Source organism: Stegodyphus dumicola, chromosome 2 (assembly GCF_044657685.1).
Source record: "Stegodyphus dumicola isolate Sdum_Otavi_A_Nest chromosome 2, ASM4465768v1".
NCBI classification, from domain to species: domain Eukaryota; kingdom Metazoa; phylum Arthropoda; class Arachnida; order Araneae; family Eresidae; genus Stegodyphus; species Stegodyphus dumicola.
Window position 1 is genome coordinate 153,216,499 of NC_140769.1, and position 15,030 is coordinate 153,231,528.

Below are 15,030 nucleotides of genomic sequence, written 5' to 3' on the forward strand. Positions count from 1 at the left end.
CTTCAGTGTCTTTCTGCCCAGTGGCACCAAAAGTTTAACTTTCAGTTTTGTGCACTAGTAAATTTGGCCTTAATGCCTGTTCGCCGAATTTCATTTTATTGCCTAGAAACTTTAATATGAATTGTAAAATATCATTTTTAACTATTTTTAACAGTATTTGGTGTTTTAGGTTTATCTGTTATAAGGTATCTTTCCCACCTTCTAAGCGTGCCTTCGGGTGTGGTGGTCTGCACGCTGGGCGCGTGTTCAAGAGGTCCGTGGTTCGATTTCCGGAGAAGGCGTTGTTCATCTTTCTTGCTTCCAAAATACCTAATGTCTCTACAATGGTGCCTGAGCTAAAAGGGTCCACCTGGGATTATGAATCTCCACACCCAGGATTTGGAGACTGGGTCCCCTACAAACCCCCCTCTCCATTTAAAAGGGGGAGTATATAAGGTATTTCTCCCGTCTTCTGGGCGTGCCTTCGTAATGTGTTGGTCTGCACGCTAGGCGCGTATTCCAGAGGTCCGTGGTTCGATTCCCAGCGAAGGCGTTGCTCATTTTTTAAGTCTCTTGCTTCCAAATAACCTAATAGCTTTATACTGTATCCGACTGCTATTAAAAAATGAAATGTACAACTAGATGTCATAGCAGTTCCATATATAAAATTTCAACGTTCTATGGCTAATCGATTTTGAGTTAAGCGAGATACATACCTTTATATATTATATGCCGTAACGGGAAAAAAATTAAATCTGAATCTACATTAAAACCTTTTTTACAATCCATTTTTGGAAACGCACACCTTTATTCTATCTGTACGTCTAGATGCCACGCAAACAAATTCGTCAAAATGGATATGGGAAAGGACAAAACAGATATTTTCGTTCAAATTATTATACCCGAAAATTTTCGCGATTACAATACCTTCTTCACGTCGTACCAAAGAAGTATATACATATTATAATATTTTACTCTTTTTTCCCCTCCATTTTTGTAAATCCTGATGGGGCACTTCTGCTAGAACGTCTCTCAAACCTGCTTTAATCATTTTCCTAATTGATTTTTGAGTAATAAATTCTTTATTTAAAAAAAATAAAATTTGCATAATAACAATGTAAAATTGTTGCCAATCTAACTTTTGTAATATAATTTTTCTTAACTTCTAAATACTAAATACTTAAATCTTTTATTGACCGTGATATTTTAACTGCAATATTGAAGCAGTTTTATTTCCAGGAATGAGTATGCCCATTCTGAACGGAATAGTTAAGACATCTTTCAAACAGGCTACCTGCTTTTACCTAGTTTAGTACAATCATACGGAAGCAGTTTTATATTTCAGAGTAAGTAGAATATTTTAAGTAGCATTGTAAGCATTAATTTCTCTTCAACTGTATTACTAAAACTGCAAAGTATAAAAGGTGTAAATTCACAAGCTCTTCGGTACCTCAACAGAATTTCGAGCTAGCCGATTTATCGATATAGTTAATCCATTTGTAGAGTTGCGCGCCTCCAACCTGCACGCAACCAAGAGGTGACTGTTGAAACTGGAATTTAGACAGAGTCTTGCTAAGGGTTTAAGTCCCTTTTTATTCAACTTAAGAAATTACAATTGCGTGCTCTTGACGCTCACAAACTACGCCGACCCGGCGGTAAAATAAAAATAAGAACCTGAAAAGAAATAATAACAAGACTCTAACTACGAGGCTCTCTAAAAGTAACTAACCTCACCGCGTTTTACAATACCGCTGCTAATTCAGCAAACTTTGAATATCACGTTGAACGATTAACAATTCTCCGAGGCAAGCACACAGGCCGAAACGCGGGGTTCTTCAATTTCTGGCTAACTGCTTCCGCGCTCGTGAAGTAAGAACAGCACACCTTCGAACTCGTTTCCTTTCTATTTAACTCAGAATACTTCCGCTGATAATTTGAATCCTTGCGCGTTCTACTAAAATTTACATACTCTGGCATTGGCAGTTCCAGGGGAAAGTAAAGCTTGACAGGAAAGATAGTTTAAACTTAAAATAAATGTTAGTTAAAATAAATATAAACCCTACACATTAAAGGTCTTTAAAACGATGTTCTGTTATAGAACGCTAACGAAACACGATAATTCTACAATATAAACATCAAGTCGTTATAGGTAAATCTAATGGCAAGGTATATTTCTAAAAGCTGTACACGTTTTCCTCCTAAAAATAAGGACATTATGCAGATCATATGTTTGAAGATAGAAAGTGATACATGTGTGCATTATGCATGAAAATCACTTGTATCGGATGAAGACGTAAAGATTCACATATGCAATTTGAATACCTCATATAAGTGGAGTTAAAAAAATTCGTTCATTTAACAACGCAAATTTATTTCAAAAGAGAACAGTTATATTTTTATGTGGAATTAAAGTACTGATGAAACCTGTCAGCATTAATAATAAACTCTTTCTTTTATTAAGAATAATGAAATGCATTTCGCAATAGAAGAAGAGGACTTTGTTTGTTTGCATGAGCTATACACATGATCACGTGTCTCTAAAGTCGCGTGGTCATCGGAATGTATCTAATTAAAAAGGCTAAATTTGTAGACCGATTAAATATTAATTTAAAAGATCTAATTTTGGAACAAGTTTAAAATATTTATGAGATTAGTGATGAGGGAATAAATTGAAAATGCATTTATGTAAATTTGCTATTAAATTGACATGTAAGTTTTCTGCATTAAACGGGAGCTAATTAAAATGTCGTGAGACTTGTACCGTTACGTGAGAAGGATCAAATCTAGAGAAAATTTGTTTGTAACAAGAGCTTAAGGCGACTTCGGTACTCTAATTGTAGCCGGAGCGTACTAGAACCCTAAATAAGAACATTCCGGCACACTTCTTTTATGTAACTGAGCAATTATTTCAGTAGAAATTTGATGTCGAAAATTTTATTTTTAGCAATAGAATTGTATTAAAAATCGCTTTATTAAATTTGTACATTTTATGTAATTTTAATTATTTAATTACTTTAATTTTAGTTACTTTTATAAATAACAGTAAATTAATTACGAGTTAATTAAATAATATATATCAATTAACTAATAATTGAACTTATTAATTACTAATATCAATTAAATAATTACTATGATACTGATTAACTATTTCATTTTAAAATTATTAATGATTTTAATAGTCATTTTATTTATTTATTTATTTACTCTTGTTTCTCTTTGCTGGCGGTCTTCCATAGGCTGCAACACTTCTAGAAATTAAGCCTTGTTTGTAACAAACAAAAGCGTTATCTGACCACACATGGAAATTTTATCCTTACAAGTTGCGGTCAAAATTAGGCCGTGCTTCTTGTTTATGAAAAACATTTAGTCACTTGTTTGTCATTTGAAAAGCGATAGGCAATAAAATTTTACTTTTATTTGATAAAATTGTAGGAATGAGTGAAGAAAAGCTTGTCGTGTTACAACATGCTTCACAGTTTTCCATAATTCAAGGAAAGGTCTAGCCCTTCTTTCATAACCATTCAGCAATGTACCAATCATTCCAAAGACCCTTTGCAAAAATAAGCAAATGTTCCAAAAATGTGTTCTGCTTCAGCTGTTCCGAAGAACTTTTAAGAATATATGTATTCGAAAAATGGAAGTAAAAGCACAGCATCCAGAGGAATATCCTTGGGAGTGAGTAATGTAAGCTATGTAGAATAAATGCATGATGTTGTGAAGGTTTCTTTTTTCTTTATATTTTATTAGCCATCATATATACTGGCTTTTGTGCGATTTGTTTCATCTCTGAACGAAATTCTGAAAAATATTGGGTTTGTGAGCTTCAGTTTGTGTTTGCATACTTGTTCGATGATGTATGTTCGACTTTACATTCGAGTTAATACTTGTTCGAACAATGCCTTTTCAAAATTTTCGGAATGTCAATATGTTACGATTATATTAGATGGCGCTATCGGGAAGCATATTTCACAAGTGCTCATCAGCGTAGCCACTGAGGGAGGGGTTTCGAAAATGTACCAATGAGCTTCTATTGCTCTTGTGACGTTAAATCTTCATGCATGAAAGAGTATATCGTTTACGTTTTAATTTGCATTTGTTTCGCGGGCAAAAAAAAAAAAAAAAAAAAAATGTATGGCGTAGAAGAAGAAAATTTCGTAGTACATTCGTTTTATGAGTTTAATTAAATCGCTGGCATTTCACTTTCGCGATTTTTATCACAATATTTGGATTGATGTTCACGGTATATTATCGCTCTTTACATCGAGAAAATGACTCAAGCTATAATTAGCTTCGAATACCTCAAAGTGACCCTCAACATTTTATGTCGATCAGCATCGATGAATTTCTATTAAATTTTAATTTAAAATCTAAACTTAACTGCATCGCCCCACACCGGTGACCTACGTGTTAACTAAAGGGATTCTCAGCCTGTAGGTTACCGGTGACCTTGACGGACATTGATGGATTCTGGTAACCAATTGCCTTGATGGGCATCAGTGGGCTTCGATTTAATATTAAATATCTAACATTGCTTAGCTACTGACAGTGGCGGCCTATGGGTTAACCCCAAGCAACGCTTAACTTGTACGTCACCGGTAAACAACACATTTGAAAGGCCCTTTGGTATACTTTTTTTAAACAAACTACTTGAATGTTATACTTTTATACTTCCCTCAAGCATATAGCATATTATATATTTAATTGATAAATAATTTTCATTCAATAGATAATTTTCAGCATTATTTAAATTAATAAGATAGTTCTAACGCCATACGTTTTGCTTCTGATACAGAGTTGTTTGAGTTGAAATCTTTCTGAATCTTGTACTGACATTTTATTTGTCCACATGTACTACTCTAATGATTTGAAAGTAGAGTTCAGGTGAAGAAATAAAGCAACGAAAATTGGCGTTTAGATAAGCTAGTGTCTTAAAGTGCTGCTGCAAAAATAATTTGAAACGCTAATTCTTATTGTTTTATTTTTTCAACTGTACATTAAATTTTTTAAATAAATGATTATAAATATACAATTCGTCATACATAAAATGCATGTTTTCATAGATTATATTGTATTTCATAGAATGTATTATTGCTCAGTCTCTCTGATTTCACTTCGTTTGCTTCTTTAATTGAGCATGAAGCACAAGAGAGATATATGCCTAATCAAAGAGATTATTTCATGGTGGAATTTCTAAGGGAAACGGCTCATAACTAACTTTACATGGGGGAGGGAAGAACCGCTAAATATACTATTTACGTATGCCCATATGGACTGAGATTTGAACCTGCATCGCGTAGTACTATATGAATATTTTCATGTTTTTTCCCAATGTAAGATAAACAGAAACCAGTTTCTTTTAGAAAGTGGTGTGCAATGTGAATACAATCAATTTTCCTTAAAAGTACCTTCCACGAGAGCATCTATCTCTTCTCTCAAGCAGATAGCTGTGATGTGCTTTCCCATGGTGCAAATAATACAATTTATTCTTTTAGAATGTTCTTTGTGCAAACATTTGTAAGGTTTTCCTCTTAGCTATGTAGCCCTCACATATTTTGCCACGATCACTTAAAAAAGCAAAGAAATATCATAGCCAGGAATGAACTAATACCGCGGTTACTGCATACTACCTTAGAAGTTTAAAGAAGTGCGTATTTGCGCAGATTAATTTCAGAAACTAACAAGGAGAATTCATGTTTCTCTAAAGCCAGTGCTTAAATTGCGCCGGTGCTTCTCAATTTTTAAGATAAATTACAATTCTAGCCGGATCGCACCGGAGGCCTAAATAAGATGAGCTCCGCTACTTTTTTTTTTTTATATAAAACTGAGCCACAATGTAAGAAAAAGAAATTAGAATTCCTATCGTTTTATTTTAGCAATAATCAGACCTTGTAATACTCTATTTCCCTACAAATACGAACTCATGAGGACATGAGACGTTCAAGTAAAGTCCCCTCACTCACATGCGGAAAACTTTCCCTTTAAGAAGGGCAATAAATTTGGGTGAGTTTGTTTAGGAACGCGTAAATTTCTCGCCATGCCATTTTATCTAGTGTATTGTTATCGATGGTTACAGTTAATTATCTTCGCAGGAAGGAAAATTTGTGTTCTTAAATGTGGCGTTAAGTGACAGCAAGTACAATAAGAGTGAAATACTGAGATAAACTGTTCAAGCACGTCCTATACATCGTCTTCCCGCAGTATCCACTAATGTAACCAAATACGCGGTGTGTGTGTGTGAAAATTGTAGCTAGCAACTTTACATTCATCCTTAGGAGTCAGATTTAGGATTCATTTTACCCCTGACAGACATCTGCTTGATGGCTATAATTATATCAGCAGAAAGCCGCGGTCAAACAAAACGTTTTCTCTCACCAAGATTCTCCTCATTTTATGTTTCCACTCACTCATAACCTCACGCCCTCATTCTGTTTCGCTCTATTTGTAGCATTTTAGCAGTTTATCGTTATTTCATCAGTATATTTAATTTTTGTGATGATAAAAGAACTCCCCCCTCCCTACGATCAGAGCTAAAATTGGACCAGCTCCGGTGCTTCTTAGTTTTTGTAATAAATCATAATTCTAGCCGAAGTCCTAAATAAAAAGCACTTCCTAAATGCCTAAATGCACTTCTTTATATATAACTAAATAACGATTTCAGTAGAAATTTTATCTCGAAAATTTTATTATAAAATTATACTAAAAAACGCTTATTAAATTTATCTCTTTATATTTAATTTAACTACTTTAATCTTTAATTATTGAACTATTTCAATAAATATAAATTATAATTATATAATAATTATTGATTAAATAACAATTTATAAACATTAATTAAATAGCTTTTAATTAATTTGATAATTAACCATTTAATTTTAAAGCTATTAATGAGTTAATTAGTCATTTTATTTATTTATTTATTCTTGTTCCTCTTTGCTGACGAGCTTCCATAGGGCTTCGGCACTTCTAATTTTAGAAATTAAGCCCTGTCTAAAGCGCATGCTGCTTTTTATCATTATTGTTATTGTTGTTGACAAAGAGCCGTAGAATTATTGACTTCGCTTTTTATTATTGCCTTATAATTTAAATTGCAAATCAGAAATGCATTGCTCTTTCAAAAACAGAATATCTGGGAATGTGTATTGTAACGCACTGCGTTTTTAGTAAATGCCGTTGCTAGAGGAGGGGGGGGGCGTAAACCGAAACCATCAGTATGATAATTCTAGCACGCGAACCCAGATTTGAGTCACGCAAAAGCAGGTTAACCCCTTACATAGAATTTCGGAATTTTCTTTCAATAATGTTACAAAAATGCATGCGAATTTATTCGTATGAGGAATGAGACTTCATCTTTGGCTCAATGTTACTATCAAGAGTGTATATTCTTTGGCTGGGGATATGAAATAGCCAGTTATATTAATAACGACTAGTAACAGATAACGGCTGACGTTTATTACTAAAGAAAAAAAATTTGATGTGTACACCACATGACTTCCTTGTACGTAATATTAAATTATACTCATTTTTCTTGCATTTCATTTAAACTTATTGGATTGAATTAAATCTACTTCGCCGACAGCGCATAAACCACAGTAGAATAAATGCATTCTTTAAAATTCACTCTGGTATTTGTTTACCATAGCGACACTCTGGCGCTAGATTCCCTTAGCAGTATTATATTTCGTTCATATTACAACTCATAATGCACAAAATGTATATCATTTAAAGAATAGAATTATCTAATCGCTGCCACATGGTCTATTCAAATACTATAATAAATAATAAAGCTAGAATGATGTATAAAAGAAATTAAGGAAACAAAACAAAAAAGAAACAGTTTTTCACAGACGATTGAGTATTTCTCATTCAATTAATTCAGTTCTCATTTCGCGAGAAGGCAAAAATACATAAAAACTCAAAATATCTATATTAAAAATTACTAAGTAAATCTTAAACACTTATTTCCTCGAAAAAATTCCAGAAAGGATTAAGCATGATTTAATTGGCAATAGTAAATGAAGGCGTTATCTTTGTTGTTGCGAAGCTAAGTTTCTCTAGATTGGCAACAAATCCGCTAGTCTGCTGTTTAAAATGCAAACAATCAATGGCCGCCATCAGAAAAAAGGCTTAGCGGCCCTTAAACAACTATAAAATTGTTGATAATTCTAAAAATATTGCACACAAATTTACTAAAGGCATAAAATCCTTAAGCGGAAGATAAAATAATTCAATTATTTTTAAAGCAAAAAATGTACAATTTACAAACATATAAGAGTAAAGAAACTGAGATCACTGAGCCGGGTAACAGAGGGGATATATATATAATTATATTTATATACGTGTTTGGTGCGGCCGATTGCAACCAAAATACGAGGTTCACATCTACATGTTATAGCAGTCATATATATAAAATTTCAACGTTCTGAGGCTACTCGTTTTTGAGTTATGCGAGATACGTACGTACGTTCATACAGACGCCACGAAAAATTCTCTTCAGAATTAATTTTAAAGCAATTTTATATTTTTTTTGAAGGAAACGAGTCTTTTATTCTGTCCTTACTTACAGATATCTTGCAAAAACATCGTTAAATTGCATTCGATAGCGGTCAAAATGGATATTTTCGTTGAAATATGCTGCCTGAAACTTTTCGCGATTACAATACTTTCTTTTTACTTCGTACAAGAAGTAAAAATTGAGGCAAACAAATGAAATTCGAATATTCTACAAGCAGTTAGTCTAGAAGTCATTTCAATAGCATGGAGGTTGTTCTGGTTGTCTAGCAAGCTATATTCGTAAGTAAAGTTTCTCTGGTATTGATAAATTAATGTTAAAATAAAGTTAGGAACATTTATCCAGAATGGCGTGCGTTAACTGTTTATATTTTAAGCAGCCTGGTATTTTATAAAGGTTTATTGTAATTTTATTGTTTCTTTAGTGTTAATCGCACCTCAACGATTAATTACCAAATATTTCACGGTTTATGGCAACCTATGCTCTTCTGAACATTTCCGTGTTTGTACGTGGTTCAATTAAATAGTTTTGTAGTAGATAGTTAACTATCCATTTAGAATTTAAGTCAAAGAGAATGTGTGCCTTACTTTTGATTTATATGGATCTGTGGAACTTATCTCGAAATGAAACTGAGGCAGTTCGCTATTTGCAGAATTACAATACACTACGGGGAAATTCAGAATGCGAAATTTAGCATTCTGAATTCGGTGTGAAGCTATACATCAACAAAGATCGTATTTTTTGGAAGTATAACATCTGCGCATGCCAAAAAAGTCTTAGAATGCGAGTAGGAAACTGGTTCGAAGGAAGTCGAATTATATTCGCAACAGATTCACGTTTCATATATTGCTGGTGTGAAGAACTAACATTGGTCAAGTTCTGCAAAAAGCAACTAGGAATAGCCGACGAAACGGTAGTGGATTGGAACAGTTATCTCCGGAAGATCTTGAAATGCTGTCAGAAGAAAAGGAGAAAATTGGCGGCGTCGAATGCTTGTGAAAATCGACGAAAGGATATTCACGAGATGAAAAAGTGGTGCTGGAAATGAAAATAATGCCTCCATGTTGGATTTTTTGATGACCTTCGTCACGAAACGAGAGAAACATTTCTTGCAATGGTCCCCGATCATAGTGCCACTGCATTCAAAAGAACATTAAAGAAGGAACGACCATTTTTTCCAACCTTTGGAATGGTTATAAAACAGATCTTGAACAGTCTGGGTACCATTGTAAAGTAAATCACAAATCTAATTTCGACTATCTTGAAACTGGCGCACACACGCAAAATATAGAACGCATATGAGGAAGTGCTAAATGGCAAAATAAAAAGCACCGTGGGAACAAGCTGGTCACTACCTCGAGTCCTACCTAGTGGAGTTTCCCTGGAGGAAAAGACACGCTGCAAATGATATCTTCGATGTCGTTCTAAAGACAATTGCCAAACATTTTTCGCCGGAAACTGAAATGCTGTTATATTCGTCAATGGGGTGCGTTTAATACGAAAGAACATTTTTATTAGTTGGTATTAAATATTGACATATATTAGGGAAAAATAATTTTTGCGGTACCTAGTTAGAAGAAAAGTTTACAGTGCTGATATTCCTGCCTGTGTATCAAATTGCTAACTTTTGATGTAATTGTATTGTCTTCAAGTTTTTTTACAGTTAGTCAATAATTACTTTCACAAGGTTATGTATCTGCAGTCACATCGGAAAGTAGGAGTTTTGTTAAGGTAAATTAATGCTGCACATTATATCTTGCATATAAACAGTCCTACTGTTTTTCAGAAGAATAAATCAAATTGGGAGCTGGTATTTCTGATTAAAAGTAAAACTATATTGTCTGGCATTTACAAGTATGATACTGTATTTGAAATCAACTTATATTTTCGAAAAGAAATTTTCAGTTATTATTTTGCATTGTAAGACTGAATGAGAGAATATCAAACTCAGGAGAATTTGTTATTATGACTAGAAAACTTTGCAATTAAAGCACATTTGTAACTTATGTTTCAAACAAACATAAATGGTTATCTTTTCTGTAAGATGATTGTGAAATCAGAAACAGTACTAAATTAGAAAATAGAGGCATATTAAACACCCGTTTGTTACTTACTTGAAATATTAGAAAATGTGGTCCATGTTACCCTGTCACTTTCATATGAAATACAATTTTCATAAAAATATTCAAATCGGAACATCATACGGTTTTCTTAGCAATAAGTAATGCATTTCCTTCTTCATAAAATACATTAATATAGCGTTAAGGTATTTAAAAAATCATCTGAAACCTTGAAATATTCAGCTTTTTCTCTAAGGCAGCATTTCTCAAACTTCTTTTCAACTGGGGACCACTTTTATAAATTAGAATACTCTGCGGATCGCGTCAGTCTTCTCGCCATTAAATTTTGAATAACGTAATCCTCCTGCTAATATGGGCATTTGGGATTTATTTTATTATCGATTTCATATTTTGTAAATCTTTAACGAATTTTTGATTAACAAACTCAAGGATTTCAAAGCGAGCCATGGCAAGGTTGTACAGAAAAAGCATTTTTATCTCCAGCGCGCGAGACTGCGTATCGGAAATTCTAAAGATAGGCTCAATTTAAAATTATTTTGCGATATTGCTCTTGAACTGAATTTTATGGTTTAAGTGCGAAGAACATGATATTTAATAAATAAAGGTAACACACAAAATGCTAAAAAAAGTCCCTTTGAACGTAATTTAAAGCCTGAAACATTTCAGATTCCTTTTTTTTTAAACTATTATTTGTCTTTTCGGAAAACCTCTTATGGTTCGCGAACTATAGATTAAGAAACGCTGATGTAAGGAAGTGTAAACTGAAATGCATCTTCTGAGTACATTCATGTATTTGCATATAAAAGTTATTAATTTTAAATATTATTTGTTAAAAATCTACTCAGCTTGACTTAAATGGGGCTCATACGAATGAAACTATACAAGAACTTGAATAAAATACGAATCCGTGCCTGGCATAGTTTCGAAACGAAAAAAAGTCGTTCAACACTTTTTCGCCTTCTTTTCTTCTGAAATTATACCATTTGCGTGCAAGGAGAATTCTCGGAAATTACTGTAACTGTACCTTGCAAGCTGAGCAATTGATGTTGCATCCTTCATCATGTTCCCTTGCAGACATCAATCAAAAACTGTCCAATCTTCGGTCACAGTTAACATAGTGTCATTTTTTAAAGGGTATCTGAAGATGGAAAAGTAATTTGAGATTGCTTACTTTTGAGTATTTTGAATTGGAGAAGTACGTAGCATGTTAAAAGTTCAAATTTATCGATAACTTTTAACATTTAAAGGTAGGTCATCTTTTTATCTTTTTTATAGTTTCTTTTTTCAAAATTCCTAAAAACATTCGTCGATCTGACGTAGCGCATAATAGTTCTGTTTGTTTTCTTCTGGTTTATACATGTTTTAATTTACACGAATAAAGGAAACGTTTAATTTGATTAATATATTTACGATTAAAGTTCATAACAGAGTGGGTAGTTCTGAATACAAATGATATGTTTTTTGATCAATTTTTGTTTATTTTCCTCAATTTCAGAATTGAGTGCTTAAATTTATTCCAGTATCGCCTAATTATGCAAAGAGAGAGAATTCGTTGAATTCTACTTTTTTAATTCGTTGAAATCTAGGTTTTTGTAGTTTGTCGTTCGTTAAAATTTGAAGCAAAAATCTGGAGTTATTCGACTGAACGTCTGGTACGTGTATATTTAGTAACCAGTATTGATTATGCAGATAGAACAAGTTTCTTGTGTAGTTTTATTTGTTACGGCAACGCACACGAGGGCTTCGCCTAAGGGGAGGAATTTCTTCGTAGAGGACTTTCCAAGGCAAAACTGGCTCATATACACTTTACACTAGGGGAAAACCACGGAAACGCCTATGCAGTTTGCCCGTTCGCGAGGATTCGAACCCCGAACCGAACTACCAGTATTTAGTAAACTGAACTACCAATTACCGTTCGGCATCAATTTGCTAATAAATGCAGATAACTGCAAGATGCATTATTATACGTAATCGCAAATTTGAAAATTTATCCACAAAATAACCTCTTTTAAAGACAATCCTTTATGTTAAAAAAGGGATTACCACTCAGTACTTAAAGGTTTCATATCAGTTATTACACTACAGAAGATTCTTCGTCCTTGATATTCGATAACTTATTTTTATGCATAAAAGGTGTTTTTCTTGTTGAGATTGGTTTCTATCTGATAGCCTTGATTCTTGGCTATAGCTTTAGCTCGAAATTTCCATGAATTATAATTGACCGTAGTAACAAAAGTTTGCAAATATTTTTGTGAATATAGTTGTGAATTTCCCGTACAACGCCGAAGCCATTGTTTATTAGTTCTGTTTGGTCATTTTCGTGAATTCAGCAATAGGAAGTTGGTATTTCTTTATTACAGTCTCCTAAATATACTCATGCCTCATCGAAAGTTACCACAAATTTCCCTTTATCAACTGCTAGGTGTTTTTCATATAATATTCTGTAATTTGCTTTTCTTTCCGCAGCATGTTTTGGCAAAAGCAGATGATTAGGTTTCAATATTTTTTTTAAGTTCCAATTTTTATGAATGATTTTATTTATTGTGTTAGAATACATACCCAGTTTCTATGCAATGGATTTTTGAGTCGGTGGATTTACGTTCATAATCAGATACTTAACTTTCTTGGTTTTTCGCCGCTATCGAACTGTCTTAAGACGCCGTTTTGGACCTTCCCCCATTTCTTCTTTCAGCTAAAAATTTTTGCCCTTTTAGATTTCGGCCCATCAGCGGCCGAGCGGTTAACCGAGCTGAACACTGATAGTTTGGCCGAAGTTCGAAACTCGAGAACGGGCTCGCTGCATGGGCGTTTTCGTGATTTCCCCCATGTGTAACATGTATACGAGCCAGTTTCCCTTAGAAAGCCCTCCACGTTTCCTTAGAAAGCACACTCCTTTCCATAGGCAGATAGCCCTAGTGTGCTTTGCCGTAATCTCAGTAAATCAAATGTTTCAGATTTCAAATTTAACATATTAAAAATACATTTAATTGAAATGCAATTACCTTGATTTTTATACTGGTTTACAATTTATTGAAATGAATATTTTCCCTCGGGAAGTGCATTTACGTAACCATCGAGCCATCTGTCAATTTTAGGTGTCACTTCCAAAATTAACCTTTCATTTTGCATTTTACTCAAAACGAAACAGACGGTTATGTGGAAAATGCCGAATTTTTACCTCAACATGCTTACGACAACAGTTAACTAGAAAATTTAACTAACATAAAAGGCTAACGACCTTTCGTATTTACGTGGTTTTCAGAAAAACGTTACACTGAAGTTGCTGTAATAATTGTTTCACATTGTGCCTTTAATATCTCATCGGTTTCTTGCCAAAGTCATGAATGAACATTTTCTATATGTTATATTGTATAAAAGATAAGATGCATGTTCTAGATGAAAAATAGTGAATAATTATTATACGTAAATCACAACTCTATTTTTCTTAAAACCAAGTGCGTACAAAACATTTTCAACGCGTTTTCGTGGAAATGGCGATATTCCATATTACAAGCCAGAAAGCCCCTTCTTATCTATCAGACTTCTTCAGATTTCCTAGGATTTAAATGCAGGTGTTGGTGTCAAACAACATACTGATTAATTAAGACACAATAACAAGCCGAATAAATACTAATTCAGAAGTCAAACAACAAAAATCAGCGTTATATTTTCAAAATTATGTTCAAAATTTTGACATTTTTTCGAATAATTATCCAACTATGGTAGCTTTGTTTTGAACTGTAACGCTGTTCGGTATTCTTACCAATGAATACAAATTAAGTTCAAACTCACGCCATCGGAAACTCCAAGTGCCATAAACTCAGCGCTTCTAGTGAACAAAAATAAGTTACAGCCAACAATGAGCACAAAGATTACTCGCGCGTGTTAACTAAATATAACTAAATGTACTGTAGTCCAATAAGTACTTGGGCCTTTTCGTGGTTTTTCCCATGAGTAACGTGCATACGAGCCAGTTTCCCATAGAAAGTCCTCCACGGAGTCATTCTTCCTCTTGGGCAGATAGCCCTCGAGGCTTAGTCGTAATCACATTAACCAACCAAACTAAACCCAAACTAATTAATAATAGTCATAAAATTGCAACGCAGTGCAACGAAAGCTGGTTATTGAAACAAATAAACTTCTATCCGCCTAAAAGGACAACAAAGCCTAGAAGACGCAATCTTATTTAATAGCACCGAAGGTATCCAGCGTCACTGCTAAATATTGCCTGTTCTCAGTATACAAATTCCCCAATAACTACATAACCTCCAGCAAACGAAAAAAAAAAAAATTTCACGACTCAATACCCTATGACAACCTGTCTCAGCCGCCTGCAACAGCTGATCTCACAAAATATAAATCCATTCAGTCACATGAAGGTCTTTCAGCACAGGACGAGATCTCCGTCATCGAAGGTCCTATTCCAAACTTTCAAGACCTTAAGCCAAATGACATTAAAAA

The 15,030-nt window shown here is 33.7% G+C and overlaps 1 protein-coding gene across 7 annotated transcripts in view; it reads left to right on the top strand.

Moving 5' to 3' along the window:
* The window catches only part of LOC118195618 (techylectin-5A-like), a 234,275-nt gene that overhangs the window by 170,456 nt on the left and 48,789 nt on the right, over nucleotides 1–15,030 (top strand). For 2 of the 7 annotated variants that reach the window (XM_085811293.1, XM_085811292.1), the window contains one exon: nucleotides 1,219–1,325. The exons of the other annotated variants lie outside the window; for them this stretch is intronic. The gene's annotated coding sequence lies outside the window, so the exon portion shown is untranslated. The remainder of the gene's footprint in view (nucleotides 1–1,218; nucleotides 1,326–15,030) is intronic. 7 annotated transcript variants of the gene reach the window in all.